The sequence below is a fragment of the Xyrauchen texanus genome, chromosome 33 (assembly GCF_025860055.1).
Source record: "Xyrauchen texanus isolate HMW12.3.18 chromosome 33, RBS_HiC_50CHRs, whole genome shotgun sequence".
Classification (NCBI taxonomy): Eukaryota; Metazoa; Chordata; class Actinopteri; order Cypriniformes; family Catostomidae; genus Xyrauchen; species Xyrauchen texanus.
Genome location: NC_068308.1, coordinates 21124678 through 21152165, shown reverse-complemented (window position 1 = coordinate 21152165; position 27488 = coordinate 21124678). Strand labels below are relative to the sequence as shown.

The window sequence follows — 27488 nt, the reverse complement described above, 5'->3', positions numbered from 1 at the left end:
TATGAATGTGGTCAAAAACGAATGTGACCACATTGCATCTGAGGTGTGAACATGTAGTGATCTTAAAAAAGTAGGGCCCCATATGTTTGCATAATTAAGTAATTGGCTTTTATATTGTCATTGTACTAATATCAAAAGATATGATCTCAATAATATCATTATCTCCAAAAGTATTTATTTTGTAGTTAAAGTGTATCTTTTTTCTTATCATCAGGTTTACACTATTAATGTTTGTGTGTAAACCTGAAAAGAAGAATTTTCAATTAAATTCATATTTATTTGTGTAAAAAGCAGCGTTGCAGAATATGGCCTGTGAACCACCAGTGAGCAAGTCAAAGGTTCAAGAAATCGTATTTTAACGCAAACCTATCAAAAAACCTATAAATTACTATGGCTGTCAGTAGAAGAAAATAATCAAGATTAATGTCATGATTTCCAACTAGTCTTTAGAAAGCAGAATGAAACAACAATTGTGTTTGTTTGTACCGCAGAAGTGTACTGTGTTCCATGCCTTAGCGATGAGGTATGCTGCCTGACAGCCCTGGCATAGATGCTCTTTTCTGGGCCAAAGGTTTACGTGGTTCCTCCTTCGGGCCAATGGAGGATTACACCTATTAGAGATCAGCTGCTTTTGATGACCTCAGGCCCCCCGCAGGGTGCAACCCTATCACAGCACCAGTCTATCTGACATATGAGTGTACTAGTGCACCCCTCACACACAAAAGCCCAACCATTGAAGTCAGGAGAAAAAATTGCACCTCAGAGGCTTTTTCGTCTTTTCTTTTCTTCGCTCAATTCGCACTGTCTCTCCGTTTGATGTTGTGTGAAATTAACACAGAGCTGGGAATTGTTAACTGGCTGCCAGGTATCAGAGGTGTGAGAGGTGAGTCTTTGTATCAGAGGAGCCAGGAGTCTCAGGTGAGTCTCAAGTCGAGAGGAACATGTGCGTCTCATGGTGCTTTGATACTATAGAGCAGCATCAGGTGGAAGAGTTACAGCATCATCAACCATGTCAGTGAGTTGACGTCATAACACTTTGTTTGTTAATGCGAGCGACAGGGAGAGTGAGTTTGTTTGTATTCGTATGTTGGTGAAAGTGGAAGCTTTCAAACAGCCACACAGGTTTACATTTCATGTCGAGCCTTATGTTGGCTTTATTATATAGTAGTCTTTCTGCATAATGGTCTCTTGTTATTGAAAATGTTATTAATTGAAAATCTAAATTTGGCAACCAGAATGTACTTTATGAGATATAAAATGTGCAGTTCATTGAAGACAACTGGATTGAGGACAACTAATACATTTTAAATTAATTTACTTTAAAACTCAGCTACCTAGTATATTTCTCTAGTTTTCAGTTATTAAAGTGGTTTCACTGTTTAAGAAAGCAAAATACATAGCCTCTCATGGCTTATTGCTTTTATAAAATAGCAGCATTTACCCACCCTCATGTAGTTCCAAATCCGTATGACTTTCTTTCTTGCATGGAACACAACAGGGGACATTTTTAAGAATGTTGAAGTTGCACTTTTTTCAATACAATGAAAGTGATTGTGACTGGGGCTGCCAGTCCATAACATGCTGATTAACATCTCCTTTTTTGTTGCATGAAGGGCAGAAAGTCATACTGGATCAAAATGAGGGAGTAAATGATGACAGAATTAAAAATCACTTCTGCATTTATCGAGATATTACAATGGGATAAAAACATTCACTTTTATCCTTGTGGGACCCCTGCATCCACATGCGTGGATGTTGTATTTTGGCCTCGCTCATTTAATTTGACTGATCTCAGTTCAGATGACTCTTGGCTTTAAATAAAAGATTAAACTTTTAATGCATTGAGTCATGTGACAAAACAACATGGGGTTTCCAAGTTTCAGGCTGCAGATGATGTTTGAACCACTAAACATGTTTTGCAGGCATGGTACAGTGGTTATTAGTTAGATTCAGAATTTATAATAAATAATTTAATTGTAACATGGTTGGCAGTAGGGTTGTTCCGATACCAGAAGTTTGGCTTCGGTGCGATACCAGCCCTAGTACATATAATCAAATGGTGTTTCTTCAAATTGATACATACAGCTTTAATCAAATAAAATATTATATATATATATATATATATATATATATATATATATATATATATATATATATATATATACAGTTGAAGTAAGAAGTTTACATACACTTAGTTTGAAGTCATTAAAACAAATTTTCGAACCACTCCACAGATTTAATATTAGCAAACTATAGTTTTGGCAAGTTGTTTAGGACAACTACTTTGTGCATGACACGAGTAATTTATCCAACAATTGTTTACAGACAGATTTTTTCACTTTTAATGGACTATATAACAATTCCAGTGGGTCAGAAGATTACTTACAGTAAGTTAACTGTGCCTTTAAGCAGCTTGGAAAATTCCAGAAAAAGATGTCAAGCCTTTAGACAATTATACATTTAGCTACTTATAAGAGGTGTACTGAATTGGAGGTGAACCTGTGGATGTATTTCAAGGCCTACCTTCAAACTCAGTGCTTCTTTCCTTGACATCATGGGAAAATCATAAGAAATCAGCGAAGACCTCAGAAAAACTAAAATATCAAGTCTCCACAAGTCTGGTTCATCCTTGAGTAGCAATTTACAAATGCCTGAATGTATCATGTTCATCTGTACAAACAATAGTATGCAAGTATAAACACCATGGGTCCACACAGCCATCATACTGCTCAGGAAAGAGATGCATTCTGTCTCCTAGAGATTAACTTGATTTGATTAGATTAGATTAACTAATTGCGAAAAGTGCAAATCAGTCCCAGACAACAGAAAAGTACCTTGAAGATACAAGTATCTATATCCACAGTAAAACAAGTCCTATATCAACATAACCTGAAAGGCTGCTCAGTAAGGAGGAAGCCACTGCTCCAAAACCACCATAAAAAGACAGACTACAGTTTGCAAGAGCACATGGGGATAAAGATCTTACTTTTTGAAGAGATGTCCTCAGGTCTGATGAAACAAAAATCAAACTGTTTGGCCATAATGATCATCATTATGTTTGCAGGAAAAAGGGTGAGGCTTGCCAGCCGAAGAACTCTATCCCAACTCTATGTGGGGGTGATTTGCTGCAGGAGGGACTGGTGCAATTCACAAAAGAGATGGTATCATGAGGAAGGAAAATTATGTGGATATATTGAAGCAACATCTCAAGACATCAACCAAACAGTTAAAACTTGGTCGCAAATGGGACTTCCAAATGGACAATGACCCCATGCATAACTCCAATGTTGTGGCAAAAAAGTCAAGGTTTTGGAGTGGCCATCACAATGCCCTGACCTCAATCCGATAGAACATTTGTGGACAGAACTGAAAAAGCGTGTACGAGCAAGGAGGCCTACAAACCTGACTCAGTTACACCAGTTCTGTCTGGAGGAATGGGCCAAAAATCCAACAACTTATTGTGAGAAGCTTGTGGAAGGCTAACCAAAAAGTTTGACCCAAGTTAAACAATTTAAAAGCAATGCTACCAAATACTAACAATGTGTATGAAAACTTTTGACCCACTGGGAATGTGATGAAAGAAATATAAGCTGAATTAAATCATTCTCTCTACTATTATTTTGACATTTCGCATTGTTAAAATAAAGTAGTGATCCTAACTGATCTAAGACAGGGAATGATTTCTACGCTTAAATGTCAGGACTTGGGAAAGTTTAAATGTATTTGGCTAAGATGTATGTAAACTTCTGACTTCAACTGTATGTACATATGAGCTTCACAGTATTAATGAAAACATAATAAAAAAGAAAAATCTGAATACCTGTGGAACAAAGCTGCTATGGCTGAATCATAACATGCTCATAAAACATTTGCATTTGTGATATTGCTTACAGATAATAATAATAATTTTATTAAAACAGACATTTAATATTATATAATTTTTATTATGAGTATTGTTGCTATTGTCTTCAGTTTCACGCATCCAGTTGAATAGAGCTTTTATTTAAGCGTGACTTTTATTTTGACAGATTTCTGAGTTCTTCCTGTTTTTAACGGGTTAGTTATATCAAGCTTCCAATTAATGCTGGGATAATCCTGTCTCTCGAGCTGAAATCTCTAAACTGCACCAGAGGAGTTAATTTAAGTGTTAACAGCTATTTATACTCTAAACACACTGCATGAAAATTAAGCACCAGTAGTTTGTGTTGCATTTGGTTGAGTGTGTGAGCAAGCATGTATGCGCATGTGTTAGTGTATGAAGCATATGACAGAGCAGAGCGGCACCTCTTGTTCATTCTGTAGCACGCAGTGCATGTGACTGTATAATGTTTAAATAAATTGCTGTTTAATGATCACACTTTGCCATATTCAGAGGTTTTTTTATTTTGTTTTCAAATTGTCATTGATTTCATCTCACAAATGTCACATCTCATATAATTTTGCTAATGGCAGCATACTGTAATATGGTACCAAAATTAGCAACAAGATGATATCGTACCATTTAATTTTTTTTAAATTGTGATACTTCGTTAGTGCCAGTAATCCGTGCAACCCTAGTTGGCAGTGATTGGACAATGCTGGCCATTACTTATATCAGAATGGATTATGCTACTTTCTGATGGGTTAAATACTTCAGCACTGGCTATAATTTATTTGTTTAACAGTCCAAAGAGAGAACATTGAGATTTTGTTGCCAAAGTGTGTAGTGTATAGTTTTTCTTTTGTGCTTTTCCTAGTACACATTGTTCCAAAGCAGCTTTACGGAAGATCAGCTTTAATGTCTGTAACTTCTCAAAAACTTGAATAACTAACACCCCTGCAAACAATATGAACAATTTAATAACATTTTGAAAAAAACCTTGGAATTATTTAAAATTTCACTGATTAGTCCTGCTGTCCACATATGTGGAAATATTTTTTTAGGGAATCTATTTGCTATATAATTATTCTTTTTGGCATGTTTATAAGTGCTACTAAAATGCACTACTTGGAAAATGCACATAGCAGTCACGCTCAGCTCTCAGGAGGTTAAAAATTACCTTTATCTGTGAACATTGTACTTAAAGGAAGAGAAGTGATTATGAGCCCTTTTTACACAAACTGTAGATGATACTGTTCACAATAACATCACCAAAACAGCAGTGCTTTCATTGTTTTCCTACAATAAAGCCATATACTGTAGTTATAGTATGTCATTAATTTACTCTACGGCATATTGTTAGTTTGCATTATTATTTTCTAAGTGCCTGAATAAAACCCATGCCACTTTACATAGCAACTTACTGGAAGCAGAGCCTGTTTTTTGCTATGTTTGCTAAGTAAGTATGTGGCATAATTTATAATTATGCATCTGCTTGCAGTGTAACTGTCCATTAATCTCTCAACCATGTGGATGATTAGAGTGTTCGTGTGCATCTGTTGAGCTGAGCTGTGGGAAAGGGAATATGAATACAGCCTTTCTCTGCTTTCTCAGAGGCACTTTATCAGATATAGTTATGTCTGATTAAGTCAGTTACTAAACCGCATGGTGCGTTGATGTGGATCTGAGCATGCTTGCAATGCATGCATGCTTCAAGTCCCTCCTAATGTTCAGTATTTGATAGTGATATGCACCAGTGACTCTGAAGTGGATGAGAAGGGGATGTACTGCATTGCTCTGGCTGCGTGCGAACTACCAAACTCTCAAGGTAACGCCTCTCAATGTGGGGGGTGACGTGGCAGATGGGTTGTACACAATGAAATTAAATTGAGACCAAATGCTAAAGGATTGTGTCGCATTAGCTCATTTTAAATAAGTAAATTAAATGTGCAGTATGTAAAATTCAGAAACCCTTGTTATTAAAACACCTGTGGCTGTTAAGGAAACTGCAGCCAGCTACCTGTTGCTCGAGCTCAAGTACACTTTATAGGGTCGTGAGCGAGCGAGCATCGACCAAAACAATGACGTAACGTACAAAGAGACTGAACGTGATTCACCGGCATCATGCTAACAGATGAGGTAGTGTAATTAAAATTACACAGTTATGATTGTTTTACTACAAACTTTGAGACTGCATATTATATTTGACTCTCCAGTGCTGGAACAGGGCTAAAACAAAGTGTGGTTATAGGTCTGGCTATGCAAGGCTGTAGTTTGAAGTAATCACTTTTCTTTGCATGATACATTGCACAAATACGCATTGAAACATATACATTGCATTGACTCAGTGAAAGAAGGGTGTGGCGTGCACAACCGAGTGGGGAACACAAACACAGGTTGATGCGAATTGCTAATTTGTCTTTGGGAGTCTGCTACTGAAGCTTTAGGGTCTAGCAGGTGCTTGTCTGAGCAGGTTTAGGGCCACCTCTAGCCTTCAGGTATTCTTGCTCACTTTCCATACTGCTGGGTGGGTGGTGATGGCAGTGCTTTAAGACGAAAATAATGATGCACGCATAAATGGACCATTGCAAACCACAGATGCAAGGAATATGAAGAGGGAATTCCGCTCTACACAAAACAGTAAAATGTTAATTGGCCATTGGCTGAGGATTAAGCTACCTTTATTGCTCATTCTCCAACCAAAACATGTAACCAATATTTAATATCATACTCCAAATGTTTTTCTGCTCTCATGCATACATCAGTTCTTCCAAAAAGAGTTGACGATGCGGCACCTGTCCATGACCAAGCTGCTGAGTGTTCTGGTTTTGTCTAGAGGCAGAAGAAATAAGAATCTCTTTGAACTTGTGAGTTTCTGACATCCGACCCCTGGAGCTCTTGATGTCGATGCCTTATTAAAGCTGTGTTTGAGTTCATTACAAGGCCACAGCTTTGGCTTGCTACCCCAGGCCCCAGACAGGTCAGGGAAATTTCACGGCACATTCCTGGCCAGCGTCTGCACCTTTTGAGAACTGTTTGAGATGCACTATGAGTTTTTTTACACAATAGATCTATGACATCACCAGGTGGAGTAAATTAGCGTATTCTGGGACACTGAGTAATGTGGAATGGCTAAGCTCTGATCATAAGCAAGTATATGTTGTCATTACCATATTCTAGCATTTTTTGCTTTGAATTGATGGGGTGATAATCACAGTATATTGCAAATAAACAGCTCAAAGGGGAAAAGTTCTCCTACATTACCCTAATTTTGTCTACTGTCATTGTTCATAACCCTTAGCTTTGAAATCACCTAGTAACAAGGTAACAATCGTTTGCACAATTTAGATGTATCTGTCTGGATAATGCACTGTCCCGGCTCAAACTCAAAAAGAGTTTGCATGTTCACCCCGTGTATGTGTGGGTTTCCGCCAGGTGATCCGGTATCCACCACAAGTCCAATAACATGCAGGTTAAGTGAATTGGAGACTCTAAATTGCCATCTAGGTGTAAGTGAGAGTTCCCCAGCCACTGGGGTTGCGTCAGTATGGGCATTTGGCGTAAAACCTGTGCTAGGTCAAATATGCTGATCACAGATGGCCTGCTGTGGCGACCCCTAATGGGAGCAGCCGAAAGAAGAAGAAGTATCTGTCTGGATCACTTGACTCTCTCTTTAACATCAGTTACCAATCTCATAATGAACCCATGTTTCTCTGAGAAACTTTGGGACCTTTACTACTTTCTGACTTTTTCAACATGAGATTAAAGTTGGGTTATTGAAGTCTTCAAGTCGGCCAAACAGTGGTTGAAATCAACAGCTCTCTGAAATCTATGTGTTGTTAGGTAGAAATTTATGCCCTTCCCTTTACTTCATACTGAGACATATACCTGACATTTTAAGACAAGACGTGGGAGATGAGAGATTTTTGGAAAATTACGCACACCTTTTGTGTTAAATGTATGGAAAGCATCTTTGCCTTAGGCTGCAAAACCAAAGTGAGGCTTGGAGAGAAAGAGCGAGCAAAATGGGAGAGGAGAAGGATTAGAGAGAGAAGTATCCTGTCATAATCAATTCCTCTTTCAATCCCTCTCTCTCTCTCTCTCTCTCGTATTCACCCCAGGCTGAATTAAGGTTCATGCAAAGTATAATGGTGTTTTTTTACACAGGCTGCGCTGGTCAAGCGTCTGTTATTTATATTTGCTCAAACAGTTACTCATACAAACTTTTAAACCACAGAATATGTATATTTTATATACATACCTCCAACTCGTCACCAAAGTACCACAAAAAACCTTTACAGCTCTTATACGCACAGTCGATACATCAAATGCGATCTTCCTCTGATGCATATTACCATTTGTTTACATTAGCAGCAGTTGTCATTCATCAAACAGACAGCTACTCAAGCATATAATATGTTTATTTTATGTAACAAACAACCAAACTGTGACCAAAGTACCACGATAACAGTTCACAGCTTGCATATGCACAGCCATCATATCTAAATGCGATCTTCCCATGCACGGATCCACACCTACTGATGTTGGTTTTACTATACTATGTATTTTATAGCAGGCTAAATATATATTATATACCCCTACCCCTAAACATAACCCTCACAAAATCTGTGCACTTCATTAAATTTAAAGATAAACATAATTTATTTGCTTGTGAGGACCCGCTAAAAGGTCCTCACAAGTCGGTTTTCTCAAGGTTTACTATATTTGTGAGGACATTTTAAAAAATGTGGTCCTCACAAGTATAGCTAAACCTGCCCATGATGTCTGAGATGTCAAACAGTGCATAAGCAAACCAGACTGCTGATATTATTTGTTCATTTGTTTTGTTTTTACAGCTATTAAAACTAAATAAATAAAACTAAAACATTACAGTAGACATAACCCATTTGTTCACATGTTTACTATATTATATAAATATTTTGTATTTTTTATGAAAAGAAATAAAAAACAATTATAAAATAAAATAAATACTCATCTACACTGTGCTCCCTTCTACTGGCTGTACAGTGTCATGTGCACAAATAACTCACTCCAGGGGGCACTGCAGAGGAATTGAGACCCTACTTATGAAAAGGTTAAATTCAAGAATGCAACACAACATACAGCAAGTAATTACATTATTAATGAGGTCAAGCTTCCTTTGATTTGTATCCCATGTGGATCTTTAAAAATTTCTTTAGGTGAATATTTCAGTGTAAAGATTTTTGAGCAAGTCATAGTTGATTAATTTACAATTTCCTGCGGCAATCAACAATACCCCACACTGAAAAAAACGAAATGTGTTGATTTAACCTAATTCAATTGTGGACATTGGTTCCACACAAGGACAATGAGTTTCTTTGATATGAAATAAAAATTTAGGATTTACTCAAATAATATGTGTAGTGAAATCTAACTAAAATTTAATCTGTTCTTGAACCTTGCAGCTTGTTGCAAGCTAGCAACAAACATATTAGCAATAGCATGTTTTATATATATATATATATATATATATATATATATATATATATATATATATATATATATATATATATATATATATATATACAGCAATTATATATGCAATATATACAGCCTAGTTACTGCAATACATTTATGCAACAAATATTATTCACATAGTCCCAACACAGTTGGATTAAGTGAACATGGAAGATGGATTGTGCACAATAAAATTAAGTTGAGACTAAATGCTAAAGGATTGTGTCGCATTAGCTCATTTTAAATAAGTAAATTAAAGGTGCAGTATGTAATATTCAGAAACCCTTGTTATTAAAGACACCTGTGGCTGTTAAGGGAACTGCAGCCAGCTACCTGTTGCTTGTGCTCGCACACACAATCCATAGGGTCGTGAGCGAGGGAGCATCAACAAAATCAATGACGTAACGTACAAAGAGACTGAACGTGATTCAACGGCATCATGCTAACAGATGAGGTAGTGTAATTAAAATTACAGTTATGATTGTTTTACTACAAACTTTGAGACTGCATATTATATTTGACTCTCCAGTGCTGGGAAAGGGCAAAAACAAAGAGAGGATATAGGTCTGGTTATGCGAGACTGTAGTTTGAAGTAATCACTTTTCTTTGCATGATACATTGACTGCATTTATACATTAGCCTATGTCGGCGTTAGCTAGCAAGCCAGCTTTATCAATAGCTGTTAGCTAAATTTGGTGGATGATGACAGTAGCTGTTTATAAAATAGACTGTACATTATAAATATGTTGACACAATTCAGTATTGATGTGATTCCATCACAACTGTCATTTTGATATAACGATGCTCTAGTGTTTTATAATAATAGAATGTATATATTTGCTGTATAACAAAGTTACATTACACTAAAGTATGGGTATTTTTGCATTATCTTGAACATTGTCTAGCATTCATTTCATGTTTTATTGTAGTTCAGCTAAAATTACACAGATCAATCCTTATGACACTATATTTCACTTGCTTTGCAGTTATGTAAGCTTGCCTGTCCAATAAGAAGAATGCCAATTCAGGGTCAGTTTTGATCCCCAAAACCAAAGGAAGTTCCTACCAGGAATCAAATGCCCTGTCAATGTTCACTCTAGTTTTCGCTCGGCCACGGTCACATTCCCGCTTAGCCAGACCAGATAACATTTTTTTTTTTTTTTTTTGCCTTACTCAGAGTTTGTGTAGGAGTCGGAGGTTATGCTGGGAGCTGGACATTATTCCATCCTAAGATAACATTGCCTAGTGTTACAGACTGTTGTCACAGTTCAATCGCAGAAGAAAAGCACTCAGGCAAGGCTCTCAGGAGCATATAAACGTCACATCCTTTGGATTTTCCCGGCGATCCACTCCCTTCGCATGAAAATCAGTCTACAGGCTTTAATTGGCAACCTAGGAAGTCCGGGAAGGGCTCATTTGTTAAGTTGCATTACAAACCGTTCAGACATTGGCAAACAAATGTGAATATTACATGAAAATCTTTACATATTGCACCTTTATTATTAGCAAGCAGTAATAATCATGTTGAGTGAACACAATCCATTAGAAGTCTGAATCCATTTGAACATTTCATAGCACTGTAATCATATCACTTTGATTACTGTGTTGAAAAATCAAAAAAAATTGTATGATTTCAAGTGTACTGATTTAGTATTTTCAAAATAGCTGCTTTCCCTATTTTTCAGTGCATACAGTGTGTTTTTCCTTTTTGAGTTTTATTTAACATTATTTATGGAAAGTTTCAAATGAATTTTCAAAATATTATTGGATTTTTTTTTCAATGAGTTGTATCCATTTCAGTTTAATTGTATGTTTGTTTAATTTTGGTCAGTTTCCTTATTATGACTTGGGCTCCTTTTCCATAAGCTTTTTTAAGTGTCCTTAAGAAAAATTGAGAGACGGGTTGTTAGCCTGAGGATGGGGCTTTTCCTCATTCATTCTGTCAGAACAGGAACACAAGCTCCGTCAACAGTAAGGGATTTTTCCCGCCACAATTTTGTTTGGCAGTTCAACTGCTCTGGGCTTATCAGATAAAAATATGTCAGAAGCTTTTTCAAATGTTTAAACCTGTTTTCTCTCTCACTGTTCTTCCTCTTTTCCTAATGACACCCCATCTACATTGAAAGCCAGCAACACAATGCACAAAACTAGAACACCACTGTTAAAAACAGTGATGCACTGTACACAAATGCTTCTCAGAACATGCAAAGCGTCTGAAAATTTTCAGTGTTGACAGCTTCATTCTTTGTAATTGGATCTTTGATGGGAGTTGTGTTGTATCGGTAGCTGAGTAGATGGGGTGTACCATATGCCACTTCAGTTTTAGGGTGAACAGATTTTTGACATTTCAGCCATTTTTCTAACTATAACCTGATTTAACCACTGAATTATACTGCCCCAATCCTTCAAACACATGTCCTTTCTGAAAAATCCCCAACCGACCTCGAAAGAACTATATATTAGAATTCTAATTCATATCAATGGCAGCTGCTCAGCTGGCAAAGAAAAAATAAATATATATATATATATATATATATATATATATATATATATATATATATATATATATATATATATATAGTGTCTGAATACATAGCTACTTTTGTCCCCATAATGGTGTATTTACCGCATATACCAGCAGGGGCTAACTGGATAGGGCTAACTAGCCAATCCTCAAATGCTTAAGATGATGCACAGGCTTAGAACATTTCATGTTGTCTAGATTTCTGATTGGCATCCCTTTGAATTTTTTTGTGGGAGGTACCCACCCTTGCCTAAAATAATGATGGAAGTAACAGTAGTTCCAAAAGATTTAGTTTAACTAGTTACTTTGAAAGCTGATTTGCTGAAACATGTTCTAAAATGAAATTATTAACAAATCCAACTTGCAATGGCAAAGAAACAGCTTTCCTTCTCTACAATGTCATCATTGGCTCTGTACTTGTACTCTGCACAATGACAATAAAGTTTAATAGAATCTAAAGTGATATTGAGAACCACAAACGATACCAGAGATGTTAGATTGACATGCCTGGCACAACTGTCCGGAAGCTGTCTCTGACGTGTGGCTCTGCAGCTGCAATTTTCAAAAATTTCCAAAAAATCCCTACTGCAAGTAGATATGTCTCCAGGAGCTGCCGCCTGTCACTGTTCAACTACTGGAACTGTCAGAGAGCCAGAGAGGACTAATAACACTGACTCCATCGGATCTCCCTGCCTAAGCCAGCTGACATTTTTGATTAAAGCTGTGATGCATTCCCCAGCTCTCTAAAAACCCATTTGAGTCACTGAGATGGACACAGATTGGTAAGAGAAGTTTATGGTTTTGCCAAAAAGATTTTTCCAATTCCATCCAGCAGCCTGACCAGGGATTAGCAACAGGGCTTGACATTAACCTTTTGGCTCACCGACCAATGTGTTTCCAAAATCACTAGCCACTCAGCATTTTTACTAGCCAAAATCCCCTGCACCACAAAAACTGATATAGGTAATTGGGGACTATAACTGCATGCATTTGTTTGGACATACTTTATTTGAAAGAAAATTATATGAGTTTAGGAGGACACAAGCCTAATGATTTAAATCACCTCTTAGAATATCTGAAGGCAAAAATGGCCAACTGGAACAGGAGTAGGATAGAACAGGACAACTTTGTCAATAGCTCATTATTCATGGAAATCCAGATTTTAACCCCTTCATTCTTAATTGTACTTGCCTTCATGAATGTTTACTATTGTTCTTCCATTGTTTAAAAGTGCCATTTGTAATAATAAGGCGACAACCACAGGTAAGATCATGGATGGTTCCTCATTAATGTGGTTAGGTTAATGTCGTTTTTCATACAAATAAACTGTAGTATTTGTTATTAAAAAAAAAATAGCCTAAACACATTTAGAACAATTTTCACAGTTGTAATAAAAGTCTTATAGATCTGCCCTAATAGAGGTAATATTAATCTATAGCAGTAACCAATTAATGTGACTACAGTAAAAATTACTTTAGTAAGGATGATGATGTGTAATTTAAAAAGCCTCGTAATTGACACCATAGTGTCTCTTTAACTTGTCAGTGCTGTTTATAATGTCCTGGCTGTCAAGCAGTTTTAGAAGAAATATTAATGTTGCTTTAAAGTAGAACATTCTCTTTAGAGGTTTTGTGGTCCCTGCCACAAAATCGAGTGAAGCCTGATTGTCTCGCAAGTTGTTACAGCAAAAATGTTAAATGGTTAACAGTTAGTTACCTAATTTATTTATTTCTCCCCTTTTCTCCCCAATTTGGAATGCCCAAATCCCAATGCGCTCTAAGTCCCATGGTGGCGTAGTGACTCCAGGTGGCAGAGGACGAATCTCAGTTGCCTCCTCGTCTGAGACCGTCAATCCGTGCATCTTATCAAGTGGCTTGTTGAGCGTGTTACCGTGGAGACTACCATAGAGGCTTCACGCTATCCTCGCTATCCACGCACAACTCACAACGTGTCCCATTGAGAGTGGAAACCACATTATAGTGGCTCTGCCCTCTCTAGCATCTGGGCCAATTTGGTTGCTTAGGAAACCTGGCTGGAGTCACTCAGCCTTCGAACTCGCAACTCCAGTGGTGGTAGTCAGCATCTTTACTTACTGAGTTACCCAGCCCCCTAAGTGTAGTTACCTTAAAATATACAGTAAAAAATTCTAATAAATGTAATAAGACAATACATGTAATTTTATGGTAAAATAAAAAACAATTATGTAAAAAGTATAATTTTTGTATAATTAGGCCTACTGATTTCCAGCAGTAGGCCTAATTGCTTAAAGAAATGACTTGATGAGCACAGTTTTCTTTCCTGTGTTAATGTATTTCCTATTGAAAATGGAAATTGGGGTGGGACATATCGATGGGCTCATTCTTTCTTTTTTAAGTAACTAATGGCCTCACAACCACAAACCTTTGCTAGTTGATTTTGCAGGTCAGAGAAAGGTGGAATTAGGGGGAGGGACATTATCTTTTGGACCAAAATTTGGATATGTCTCTGAGTGAAAGATGAGTCATCAATATTTTTGGCCTGTTTGCCAGGAAGAGAAAGTCTGTAAATTGTAAATGCCTACATCTACTTAAAGTTAACCTCAAAGAAAACAGCTATCACTATTTAAAGTTTTCTGTGTGTGCGCGCGCGCGTGAGTGTGTGTAAAAGGATGAAATTTGAAATAACCTCAGGTGGTCTTGATGATCCATGGTTAAAAAGGCAACTCTCTACATGTATGTCAGTCAGAGTAAAGATTTGTTGGGATACTTAGTGCCACTCACATAGAACAAGTGTCCATCTCTGCTGATTTTATTATTGTTTCTTGTGTAAACACATGCTAGAAGGATGTCTTTAATGATTGTGTGATGTGTGTCACTGTTTTTTCATTCTGTCATTACTGCCACATTTATAGTTTTTAATGTTTTTGTTTCATTCTGTTGTGCTTAGTCTAACTCTTTTCAGCAGAACAGGTTTCCGAGTGAATGGCGCTTAGATTTATGGCTGACAAACATGGATTTGTAGCTTTACTTCCTCTTTTCTAATCTGATTTTGATTTAATTATTTAATGTGTTCAGAATAAGCACTTCCAGTAACATTATAACTTGCTTCTAAAAATGTGAAAACATCTCCATATGTTCTTGTAATCATTGACTACTCTGATACTGGGAGATTTTAAACCATTAATGTGCAACACAACTTTTGGTATTTTACTATTGATTTGCTACAAATATTGAAGCAGTACTTTTCCAAAGTAAGATTCCTCTGATCTGGCTATCTGATTCCACCCTCCTTTTCCTAAGTGGCCCCCATTATCCCTGAACATCCATGATCTTTTTCTATTGAATTGCATCTGGTGGATTTTCTTGCTGTATCATTAAAGCAGTGACACTGGCTGACATGCAGGGGGGTTTGGAATGAAGGGTGTATAATGACATTCCTCTCTCGCAGTGATGAGTCAAGTCTCATTGAAGCCAGCAGGACACTAGAGCAGGTCAGAATGCGTACTGGCCTCCCTGTGCTATCTCCTTCATGGCTTTTCCCTCCAAAAGAATCTTCTGAATGTATTTATTTCAGAATTAGAGTTTTATGTTATGTGTTTATGCGTTTAATCTGAAAGGGCTCTTTCCTGACAAGTCCTTAAATGCAAGCCATATAAGCTTTGCTTTGCTATGGCAGCTAAAAGAGCAGCTCAAATCTTAACCATATATATTGTTCTATTCAGCTTTTACACAATCATATGTTTAAAAGGAATTGCTGTCATCATTTACTCATCCTCATTTTATTCCCACCCCTATTAAATTATCTTTTCCCTTGGAACACCAAAGGAGATTTTAGCAGAATATCAGAGCTATATTCTTTCATACAATGAGAGTTGATGGTAACCAGTGACTGTCAAGCTCCAACAAGCACAAACTATAACACTATACAAGCATCAATAAAAGTGTAAAATATGACTTGTGTACTATATTCCAAGTCTTCTGAAACCATATGATATCTTTGTGTGTTACACAGACTGAAATTTAAGTCATTATTCACGGAAAGTCTTCACAGCTGTGATCACCAGGGTTGGGCTGGAATGTAATACATGTAATGTCGTTATATATTCAGAAAACAAAATAATTAAGTAACTTTATTCAGCACCAGTTATGTTTTCAATCACCTGTATTCTGAATACATTTACTTAACACTGTCCCTTTTTCTCCCCAATTTGGAATGCCCAATTCCCACTACTTAGTAGGTCCTTGTGGTGGCGAGGCTACTCACCTAAATCCGGGTGGTGGAGGACAAGTCTCTGTTGCCTCCACTTTTGAGACAGTCAATCCACACTTCTTATCACGTGGCTCGTGCATGACAACGTGGAGACTCCCAGCATGTGGAGGTTCATGCTATACTCTGCGATCCATGCACAAATTACCACTCTCCTCATTGAGAGCAATAACCACTAATCAAGACCATGAGGAGGTTGCCCCATGTGACTCTACCCTCCATAGGAACCGGGCCAATTTGGTTGCTTAGGAGACCTGGCTGGAGTCACTCTGCACACAATTCGAACTACTGACTCCAAGGGTGGTAGTCAGCATCAACACTTTATACAGTTGTGTTATAATACTTTTAGAATACGTGTCTCATAATGACAACAAAATAAGGCAGAAAGAAAAAAACTCTTGTCAATCAAGTTAGAAACTTTGTTACCGCCTCCTCCTTGCCCATCTCTTACCCATTACATTAAGGATCGGTTGTATCAAGTGACGCAGGACATTCAGACAAAGGAGGATACAAACCAATTGTTTGTACAGAACAGCCATTTGAAAATGCTATTCCAGACAGCTCATCATAATCCGATGGTGGGTCCCTTAGGGCAGGAAAAAACACTAAACCGTCTGATGGCCCTTTTCTATTTGCTGGGAATTCCCAGGGATGTTCACAGGTGGTGTGCGGCATGCCGTGAATGTCAGATGGTGAATCCGGCAGCCACCCCAAAAGTGCCATTGTGAGGAGCGAGGTCACCTTAGGAAGAATTGGCATGGACCTTGTCGCTTTGTATTGGTTACCCAATGCGATATCTGAAAGCAGTGCCTATGCGCAACATCTCAGTACAAAGTATTGTGAAGGCACTCTTTAGAATAATCTCCCAAGTGGGGATTCCAAAAGAAATCCTCACTGATCAGGGCACTATGTTTATGTCACGTACACTAAGCGAACTGTACACATTATTGGGGATTAAACTGATTCAGACCAGCGTTTACAACCCCCAAACTGACGGCTAAGTTGAACGGTTTAATCAGACACTAAAGAATATGATTTGTAAGTTTGTGCACTAAGATGCTCGAAATTGGGACAAGTGGCTCGAGCCCCTATTATTTGCAGTATGAGAGGACCCGCAAGCCTCCACGCGGTTCTCTCCATTTGAATTATTGTTTGGCCGTTGACCCTGCGGTATGCTTGACGTCCTATGCGAAAATTGGTAGGAGGGACCTTCAAACAGCCAAAACTAAATTCAGTAGGTCTGGACCTAAAAGCAAAACTCCACACACTGGGGCAATTAATTAGAATTTGCTCCAGGCTCAAGAAGAAGCTGTATAATAGGGGTACTTGGCTATGGGAATTTACTCTGGGAGATAAAGTCCTTGTATTGCTCCCCAAATCGAGCTTTAAATTACTTGCCAATGGCAAGGACCTTTTGAGGTCACACAGTGAGCTGGGGAATCCATTTTGAGGTTTAACGAATGGATAGAGGCAGAGCACGTCAGATTTACCACCTCAATCTCCTAAAACTGTGGAGAGAGGTGGTCCCCGTGACTTTGGCAATGGTGGTTCTGGAGAGGGAGGAGCTCAGGCTGGAGGTGAACTTAAAAGCGACTGATCGAGTCACCCCGGTCACTTGCGGAGACAACCTCTCACCATCACAAGTCATGGAAGATGCCAGGTAGCAAGGAGAATTCTCCGGCGTGTTCTTGCCTCTTCCTGGTTGTATGGATCTCATAGAGCACCATATCGAAATCCCATGGGTAGTGGTACGCAGTCATTCCTACTAGGGCTGGGGCGATTCATCGACGTCATCGATTACAGAAATACGTTGATTTGCATAACATGCGTTGGTGCGTCGCAATGGAATAATTAAAATGCATCACCCGGTTTAAGCATGGATTCCCAGAAGAACAAACTGCAGCTAAAAAAACTTGCCCATGTGATCTAAAGCATGGGAGTATTTTAGCCGGAGATCCAATGATGTGGTGCTGTGTAAGATATGCACATTGGAAATGGCTTATCACAGCCGTACAACCACCATGAACGAACACTTGAAGCGAAAGCATCCTGGATCGCTTGTCAAGATGGCAGCACCGTAAGTCCTGTTTACTTTTTGTCACCACCCAAACATGATATAGTATTTCTGTTAGTAGTAGTCACTAAAAATATATTTTCTAAATGTTTCCTCATCGCCCCCCATGTTAAAAGTAATTTCTGCACCGCTGCTAACGTAACTTTACACCATGCGTCATCTAATTTTGTTATTTGGTCGTTTTAGATTTTCTGTTTACTTAAACGGCCATGCAGCCCTCTACATTGCCAGTAAATCACTCCCATATGCGAGTAAATTTCGCACTATGCAACCAAAAACGTCTGTTATTATCCACTGGCAAGTAAAATTTAACATTTCACTCGCCAGTGGGCGTGGAGGAAAAAGCACTTGTGTCTCATTCACTTGAACTCCAAACATCTCAGTGAACCGCACCGCGGACGTCACAACAGCAACTCTCTTGAGAGTGTGTGAAGATGAACCACTTCTCAAGCGCTCTAATGAGCACGCAAAACTTCGTCGAAAATATAAACAAGGTATAAACGGATTCGTTTTGTGAACGCAAAGCGCTCCAGTTTCACTTTATGGCCATGAAATATCAAATATCCGTGGTCATTGTGGGTTTATTCATGCAGTGTTATAACATGCAGTGAGACAGAGGAGATGCCCTGCTCTATTTTGTGGAGATGATCAAATGCAAGAAACAGAATCTCAAAGTCTTCCTTCATGAGAAATAAGGGCTTGTGAGTTAATCAGAGAGCCTTAAAATAATGTGTGAAAGTGAAGAAATAATGTGTGACATATTTTACTATTGCATAATATAATATAATATAATATAATATAATATAATATAATATAATATAATATAATATAATATAATATAATATATATATAATAATCAAATCAAATCAAATCAAATCACTTTATTGTCACACTACCATGTACACAAGTGCAACAGTAGGTGAAATTCTTGTGTGCAGTTCCGAGCAACATAGCAGTCATGACAGTGACGAGACATATACCAATTTCAATAAACAACATACTTACACAACACAATTTACATATCAAATGTACACGTACTTACACAACACAATAATTATATACAATGTACAGTAAACAATACACACAATATACAATACACAATATACAATACAATAAGTAAGGAGTATATGAAATATATATATATATGAAGTAGTATATTGAGGAGAATATGTTGACAGTCCAGTGTGAGATTATAGATGAATAAAGTGCAGTGCTAATTATTGATCGTGATAGATCAAGTGTTCAACAGTCTGACTGCTTGGGGAAAGAAGCTGTCATGTAGTCGGCTGGTGCGGGTCTTGATGCTGCGATACCGCCTGCCTGATGGTAGCAGTGAGAACAGCCCATGACACGGGTGGCTGGAGTCTCTGATGATCCTCCGAGCTTTTTTCACACACCGCCTAGTGTATATGTCCTGGAAGGAGGGAAGCTCACCTCCGATGATGTTTCTGGCAGTTCGCACCTTTGCAGGGCTTTGCAGTTGTGGGCGGTGCTATTGCCGTACCAGGCGGTGATGCAGCCAGTCAGGATGCTCTCTACAGCACTGGTGTAGAACCGTGTGAGGATGTGTTGGTTCATTCCAAACTTCCTCAGCCACCTCAGGAAGAAGAGGCGCTGGTGAGCCTTCTTCACAACGGCCTCAGTGTGGACGGACCATGTGAGTTCTTCAGTGATGTGGACACCGAGGAACTTGAAACTGCTGACTCTCTCCACCGGTGCTCCATTAATGGTGATGGGGCTGTGTTCTCTGTCTTTCCTCCTGAAATCCACCACAAGCTCCTTGGTTTTACTGACGTTGAGGGAGAGGTTGTGCTCCTGACACCAGCGTGTCAGAGTGTGCACCTCCTCTCTGTAGGCTCTTTCATCATCGTCAGTGATCAGACCTACCACCGTCGTATCGTCAGCAAACTTAATGATGGCATTGGAGCTATGTGTTGCCACACAGTCATGTGTGTACAGTGAATACAGTAGGGGGCTGAGAACACAGCCCTGTGGGGCTCCAGTGTTGAGGGTCAGTGATGAGGAGATGTTGCTGCCCATTCTAACCACCTGACGTCTGCCTGACAGGAAGTCCAGGATCCAGCTGCACAGCGAGCTGTTTAAGCCCAGAGCCCAGAGTTTCATATCAAGCTTGAAGGGCACTATGGTGTTGAATGCTGAGCTGTAGTCAACAAACAGCATTCTCACATATGTATTCCTTTTTTCCAGATGGGAGAGAGCAGTGTGTAGTGTAGATGCAATTGCATCATCAGTGGAGCGGTTTGTGCGGTAGGCAAACTGCAATGGGTCCAAAGAGGGGGGCAGAACAGAGCAGATGTAATCTCTGATTAACCTCTCGAAGCATTTGCTGATGTTGGGGGTCAGAGCAACAGGACGCCAGTCATTTAAGCAAGTGATTGTGGCTTGCTTCGGTACAGGCACAATGGTTGATGTTTTGAAGCATGTGGGGACTACAGACAGGGAGAGGGACAGATTGAAAATGTCCGTAAAAACACCAGCCAGTTGATTCGTGCACGCTCTGTTGACGCGGCCCGGAATGCCGTCTGGACCCGCGGCTTTACGGATGTTCACCCGTCGGAAGGATCGGGTTACATCCACAACAGAGACGGAGAGTGAATCAACCTCTGTAGCGTCAGCCGCGAGTGCTCTCTCCGCAAGGGCGGTGGTGTTGTCCTCGAAACGAGCATAAAATGAATTAATATTTGATATTAGTCATTAGATTAATCGACAAATCAATTTTTTTTAAATAAAATAATCGTTTGGTGCAGCCCTAGTTCCTACCTATTACCTAAACATAAAAAAGAAGTGGTTCAGGAGGAATTAAAATCCATGCCAGATATCGGGTAATAGAAGAATCCCACAGTTACTGGGGTAGCCCAGTTTTGCTGGTTCCGAAGAATGACGCTTCGGTCTGGTTCTGTGTGAATTATAGAAAAGTGTCTAAATATGATGCATACCCAATGCCTCGGATTGATGAACTGCTCGATCGTTTATGCGCAGCTCGCATTTATTTGACACTGGATTTAACAAAGGGATATTGGCAGATCCCCTTAACTCCCATGTCCTGTGAAATGATGCCATTTTACACACCGTTCGGATTACACAAATTTGTGGGGCTTCCATTCGGTTTATTTGGGGCCCCGGCTACGTTTCAGCGGCTCATGTACCTGATCATCAGACTGCATGCTGCTTACGCTGCTGGCTCTCTGGGTGATATAATTATTTCCAGTAATGAATGGGAGCAGCACCTGCAGCATCTGAGGGCTGTCCTGAGGTGGTTGAGATGAGCGGGACTCATGGCAAACACAAAGAAATGTGCAATTGATAGGGTGGAAGTACGGTATCTGGGCTTCCACTTGGGTCATGGGCAATTGTGACCCCAAATTGATAAAACCTGCAGCCTGCCCAAGACCTAAGTCCAATAAGGAGGTGAGACAGTTCCTGGGGCTGGCTGGCTATTATCATAGGTTTGTGCCTAATCATTTGTACGTCACCAGTCCGCTGACTGATCTCACTAAAAAGGGGGCTCCAGATCCGGTCCAGTGGACGGAGCTGTGTCAGCAGCTGCACTTTGTGGTGGGCCGTTATTGCACTCTCCTGACTTCACTGTTGGTAGTGGTACTGTCGCAGATGGTCAAGGGGGAGGAGCATCCCATGCTGTACATTAGTCGTAAACTCTCACTGAGGGAGACTAGGTACAGCACAATAGAGAAGGAATGTTTGGCCATCATGTGGTCGGTCCTTACCCTCCGAAACTATCTGTTGGGGCGTGATTTCACCCTCTGTTTGGATCACACACTACTTCAGTGGCATGAAGGATGCCAACACGCAGATTACCCGTTGGTGTCTAGCTCTCCAGCCTTTTAAGTTTGAGGTGGTCCACAGGTCGGGGGGAGTAAGGGACAGGCCGGGGAGCTATCCGGCCTGTTGGATAGTGTCGGGCAATGGGAGTATGTGGTGATGTGGCCGTGGCCAAGCGATGTCTATGGATAGCGAGGCCGGGAGAAGAAGAACGGTAAGTATTGTCACCTGTGGGAATCACCTGTAACAGCTGGAAAAAAAGGCCAGTCAAAACCGCCGGAGGAGAGAGAGAGTAACGTACAAAGCTGATTTTGTGTGATTCTGATTGTGCTGAAAAGCCATTAGATCATGTGTTACACTGATAAAGTGTTGTAAATAAAAAGACTCACATTGGATTGTTTATCCGGCTCCCGCTTCCTTCTTAATAAATAGAGCAAGAGATCTGTCACAGTTAGTAATAAAAGAAGTAGAAAATACAAAGGATAAATAGGTCTAAATATGGAACCAAGCCTAGTTAAAATCATTAATATACAACATAGTTAGGTCACAGGACCTCACTATGCTGCAAACTGTATTTCTGCTAGAGGTACCCGGTTTTGTATTTCATATTTTTTTGGATCAAAATGTATAAATCTTCGTCAAATAATGCAAAAAAAAATAATTAAACATTCAAAATGCCATTCTGAACATTCACAAACAACCCTGCTTGGTAGGTACAATGTCACAGCTATAGGTGCTTTTGGGTCTTGGATGTACACACAGCATTTTTCTTGTTGGAAAATGGATGAGATATTGTAGCCTTCTGTTTGTCTTCTGCATTCTGCTGCACAATTAATCGAAAAAGAACAAAAAATCTAAATTGTGATATGACCTTTTGCAAAAGGCTGCGAATTTCAATTAATAAATAAATAGCTTGCACGCCCTGCTCACGTCAATGTTTATGTTTCCTTTTCTGTTTGGTCTGTATTGTGTTAGTGCATTATTACAGTTTGTTCACAGCAATTCTGTGCCCACAACCTCAACATTTCGTGCTCTGAGTTCAGTTCTGTCTGCTTATGTGCGCTGAACGTGTTATATTTAAAGCTCCAGATTCACTTTAATTTCCCTTTTGGCAGCTAATATACAAATAATATACAAATAAAATTTGAGAATTTGTGGACAAAGATGTTAAAACGAGCAGCACATTATACAGATGTTGTGAAATCTGCTACAACCAGAAAATCTTAAGGTGTTCATATAATTCCCGCCAAAATAAAAGCTTGATTATATTATAAAAAAAGCTCAATATATTACTATCGTATAATAATAATTATAATGATAATAAGAATAATAATTAAAATAATGATAAATATTACATTACAATGATATCATATTCATGTTGACTGGGTTCCAAAAACATTATATTGATGAATAGTGGGCAAAACCAGGTACACATGGCCAGGTGCAATGTGAATATGAAGAAAACATAAAAAATAATGTGTTTTTTTTATTTTTGTTTCACTGTTTTTGACTGTAGCGAAAAAGGTCTGTTTGGTTCATTTTAAGAGTAATCTTAAGTCTTTTTATTGGCAGAAGAGCATGAGCAAAACCAAACCGTATCACTTAGCTACGACAAAAAAAATATATATATTTTAGGATTTACACATTTTAATTTCATTACAAATTTACTTAAAATGAAATTGTCAGTCAGTCAGTCATTAATTTGATGGAATTTTTTTATGAAATTGAAATGAGTAGCTTAAAAATAAGCAAAACAATTTTTTTTGGTGTAGTTTGTGTGATATCACAGTTCAAAAGGCAATCGCAACATTTTTCTAAATAATCACAATATGATTTTTGTCCAAATCGTGCAGCCATAGTCGTCACCATTCACTTTTTCTGTTTGGAAAAGAGCAGCTTGGACATTGTTCTATAAATTTTACAGAACAAAGAAAATCATACAACGATGACAGAACTTTCCTTTTTGTGTTATTTATTCCTTTAAAAGTGTACACTCTCTGAGCACTTTATTAGCAAACACTAAGGTCCTAACAAATTGCCAGACGTGGTCTTCAGCTGTTGTCGCCCATCCTCCTCAAGGTTCAACATGTTGTGCATTCTGAGATGCTATTCTGCTCACTACAATTGTACAGAGTGGTAATCTGAGTTATCATAGCCATTCTGCCAGCTCCAACCAGTCGGGCCATTATCCATTGACCTCTCTCATCAACAAGGCATTTACATCAGCAGAACTGCGGCTTACTGTATGTTTTTTGCACCATGCTGAGTAAACTCTAGAGACTGTTGTGCATGAAAATCCCAGTGGATTACAGAAACACTCAAACCAACCCTTCTGGCACCAACATTCCTGCCACAGTCGACATTCATTTCTCCATTCTGATGGTTGATGTGAACATTAACTGAAGCTCCTGACCCGTATATGCTTGATTTTATGCATTGCAATGCTGCTACATTATTGGCTGATCATATAATTGCATGAATAAGTAGGTGTATAGGTGTTCTTAATAAAGTGTTAAGTGAGTTCATGTGGTGTTAAGCAGTATTAACAGTCTACTTCCACAGTTTTGACTGATACTTCAGTAAGGTTACAGATAATAAGAGCTACTGAAAAGGGAAGTGTTAATAGGGCAAGCCGTGACTTGATCATTCAGGGTCAGCCCTCTTCTAAACTGCTGTGTTGTAACCAAACTGAAGTCCTGATAGATAGCAGATGAACATCAGTGCAAACAGCCAGCTGGATCTGAATGGGTGGTAGCTTAGTGGTGCTGTTGTGGGAAGAAGCCACAAATACCTTGTTCCTTTCTGTCTGGTATTTGGATTGACTGCTGATTGTGTCTGAGCGTGCTCATCATCTGTAATTCACGTGAAATTGAACAAAGCTAGACAGGCTGATCGGTTTCAATAGATCCCCCTTCTTAGGGCTAAGCTTAATGAGTTCATCTTGAGAGGATAAAGACAGATATTAGTGGCCTGCTAAGCTGCTGAAAAAGATTAGGAAATAAATTGGTCTGATTATTGCAAGGCTGCTCATAGTCCATTCAGATTCTAGGAGATTTAACAGTGAGGATTCAATAGGAAACCATTTTTTCTCTTTTTCATTTTTTTCTAAGATATATATTTGATTTGACTGACTCTTGAAAATACAAAAGTCATACTGATTACAGGGTGCAGAACTCTCAGACTCACAAAATACTATGTTTATAACTTGTAAGATGTACATCTGAAAACAGAAAAGAACTCGCATATAATTTTATGACTACATACTGCGGTAGGCGCAAAATACATGAACAGATTTTGGAGGAGAAAGTACAATAAAATTGGTGAAATTGACATTTTAAACCTAATTGTTGTTAAAATTTGAACTAACCCCTACTTCAGATAAAACTACTGATCTTGCTACTGAAATGAAAGTATGTGTACATTTTGGTATATTTTAGCTTTTATTTATAACTTCAAGTTCATTTAGATGTTACCACATGAAGCACATTTTTTAGGTTATCTGACTAAATGTTTTTATAGTGCAGTAGATATATTATCTCTTGCTACACAGTAGAAATATAGTGTCAGGCAAAAATGTGGTAATATATAAATTAACAGTTTTCTTCCCTCAAAGTCAAAAATATGATTTCATATGACTGAATCAATCTGACTACATTAGGTTAAACCAACAAAAGTAATTCCTAAGGTTCCGATCAGATTTAAAAACCTTTCACAATTTTACAGTGTACAAACTATTTTCTATCAATCCATTTCAGTGAACACAAGTTTTCTTTTACCCCTTCACAGACTGAAGAATTGTTCAACTCACATCTGAAATATTTAGTTTGATTGAAATATTAAGCATCATCACTAAATCGACCTCAATACATTTGTTTGCACCAACAAAACTAGAAGAGTTAGAAACAGATTTATAAAGCAAAAATTACACATTAGGACTTTTTATGTCTCTTCTTCAGGTGAAGTCAAGAAATGGGATGACACCTGTCTCTCAGCCCATGTATGTATTTAATCTCTCACTCTGTCACTCACGCTGTCATTTTCTCTCACTCTGTTTCAAAGGTGTCACCAAATCAACAAGATTAATCATTGCCACTGGGTGAATCTTACACCACTGTCATAAAAACATCTTTAGAGAGAACAGCTACGGGTCAATATGACACAGAATCCTTTGCTCTTTGTCAGTGTTGTCTGATGGCACTGAATGTCACACTCTGGGTGTAAAGCCATGCAAATATTAATACTTTAGCCCTGTGGCCTTTGTGTGTGTAAATGTATGTGTGCGACTGCATGTTTGGCAGCCCTCGCTCCATAAACGAAACCAGAAGATGCTGGTGGTTTGGAACGAGAGTGCAGCGGGGACCACATGCTAACTGGGACTACTTAAGCACATTAGTTCTGACAAGTATTGTATCATAAGCCAGGGGGGGCTTTTGTCGTACGCCTACACAAATATTTTTGCGAAAAGACTCATGTTACAAGAGAACCCTGTGAGGTCAGTGGCATATTGAGGATGGGGTAATTAGTGGAACTATGACATATCAGCACCATTCTGAGGTAAATATGATCCCTTTGAATCTGTAGCGAAACCTACCGAACATAAGCAATTTAACAGTACTAGCATAATATTAAATCTGAATCATTTAAACAAATGAAAACTGACAATTATTTTTTAGTAATACTTGTTATCAAGCCCACTATGAAATTCTGCAAGTTTAAAATAGTTAATTACTTAATTAATTTATCTTAAAATGTAATTACGACACTCAACCTGTCAAGAGAAAATGACTAAAGAATTATGGTTTTAATAGGAAACATTTTGTGATATGAATTTTTTGATTGCAAATAAACAAAAAGAAAAGTAAGAGTATTAAATAATGTGTGGTATCTTTATGCAGCCCATTTCAGTATACTTTTTTATGCTGCAAAATAAGCTAGCCATTATTTGGTATATATTTGTCTTTTTAAAAATGTATGTTGAACACAGATTAATCTAGGCTATTTTACACAACTACACCATAAATGTTCTTAGCAATTTTAGGTTTATAGTGTAATGATGCTTAGGGTTAAACCCCAATGAATTTATTGAGACCCAAGCCAAGGGGCAACCACACTAATTCCCCAATTAACACTCATAACACGGTTGGAGTGCTGAGGCTATTAGAGAAGACAACAATATACCCCATCCAGCAGCTCGCTGGCTGACACTTAACCTAACCTTATCTCTGACAAACACTCTTACAGCATCTCTTACAGAACACCACTTTAAAAACAGCATTCGTGCCTCTTTTGAATTGAAAGATTTTCATATTTAAGATAAATGGAGCCGGGTGAAATACGACAGCGAGGAAAAGACAGGGTAGCCTTTTCCACATTTCCTTCTCCACTGGCTGAGGTTAAGATTCTTTGGATTGAGCAGAGAAGCTTTTTCCACGCAGTCAACTGAAAGTGTTCTGTATTAACTGCCCTCTGAAAAATGATCACTGACC

The 27488-nt window shown here is 38.5% G+C and overlaps 1 protein-coding gene across 1 annotated transcript in view; it reads right to left on the bottom strand.

The window, feature by feature from the left end:
• The window catches only part of LOC127626820 (proto-oncogene Wnt-3), a 39677-nt gene that overhangs the window by 11861 nt on the left and 328 nt on the right, over positions 1 to 27488 (bottom strand). The gene's annotated exons all lie outside the window — the stretch shown is intronic.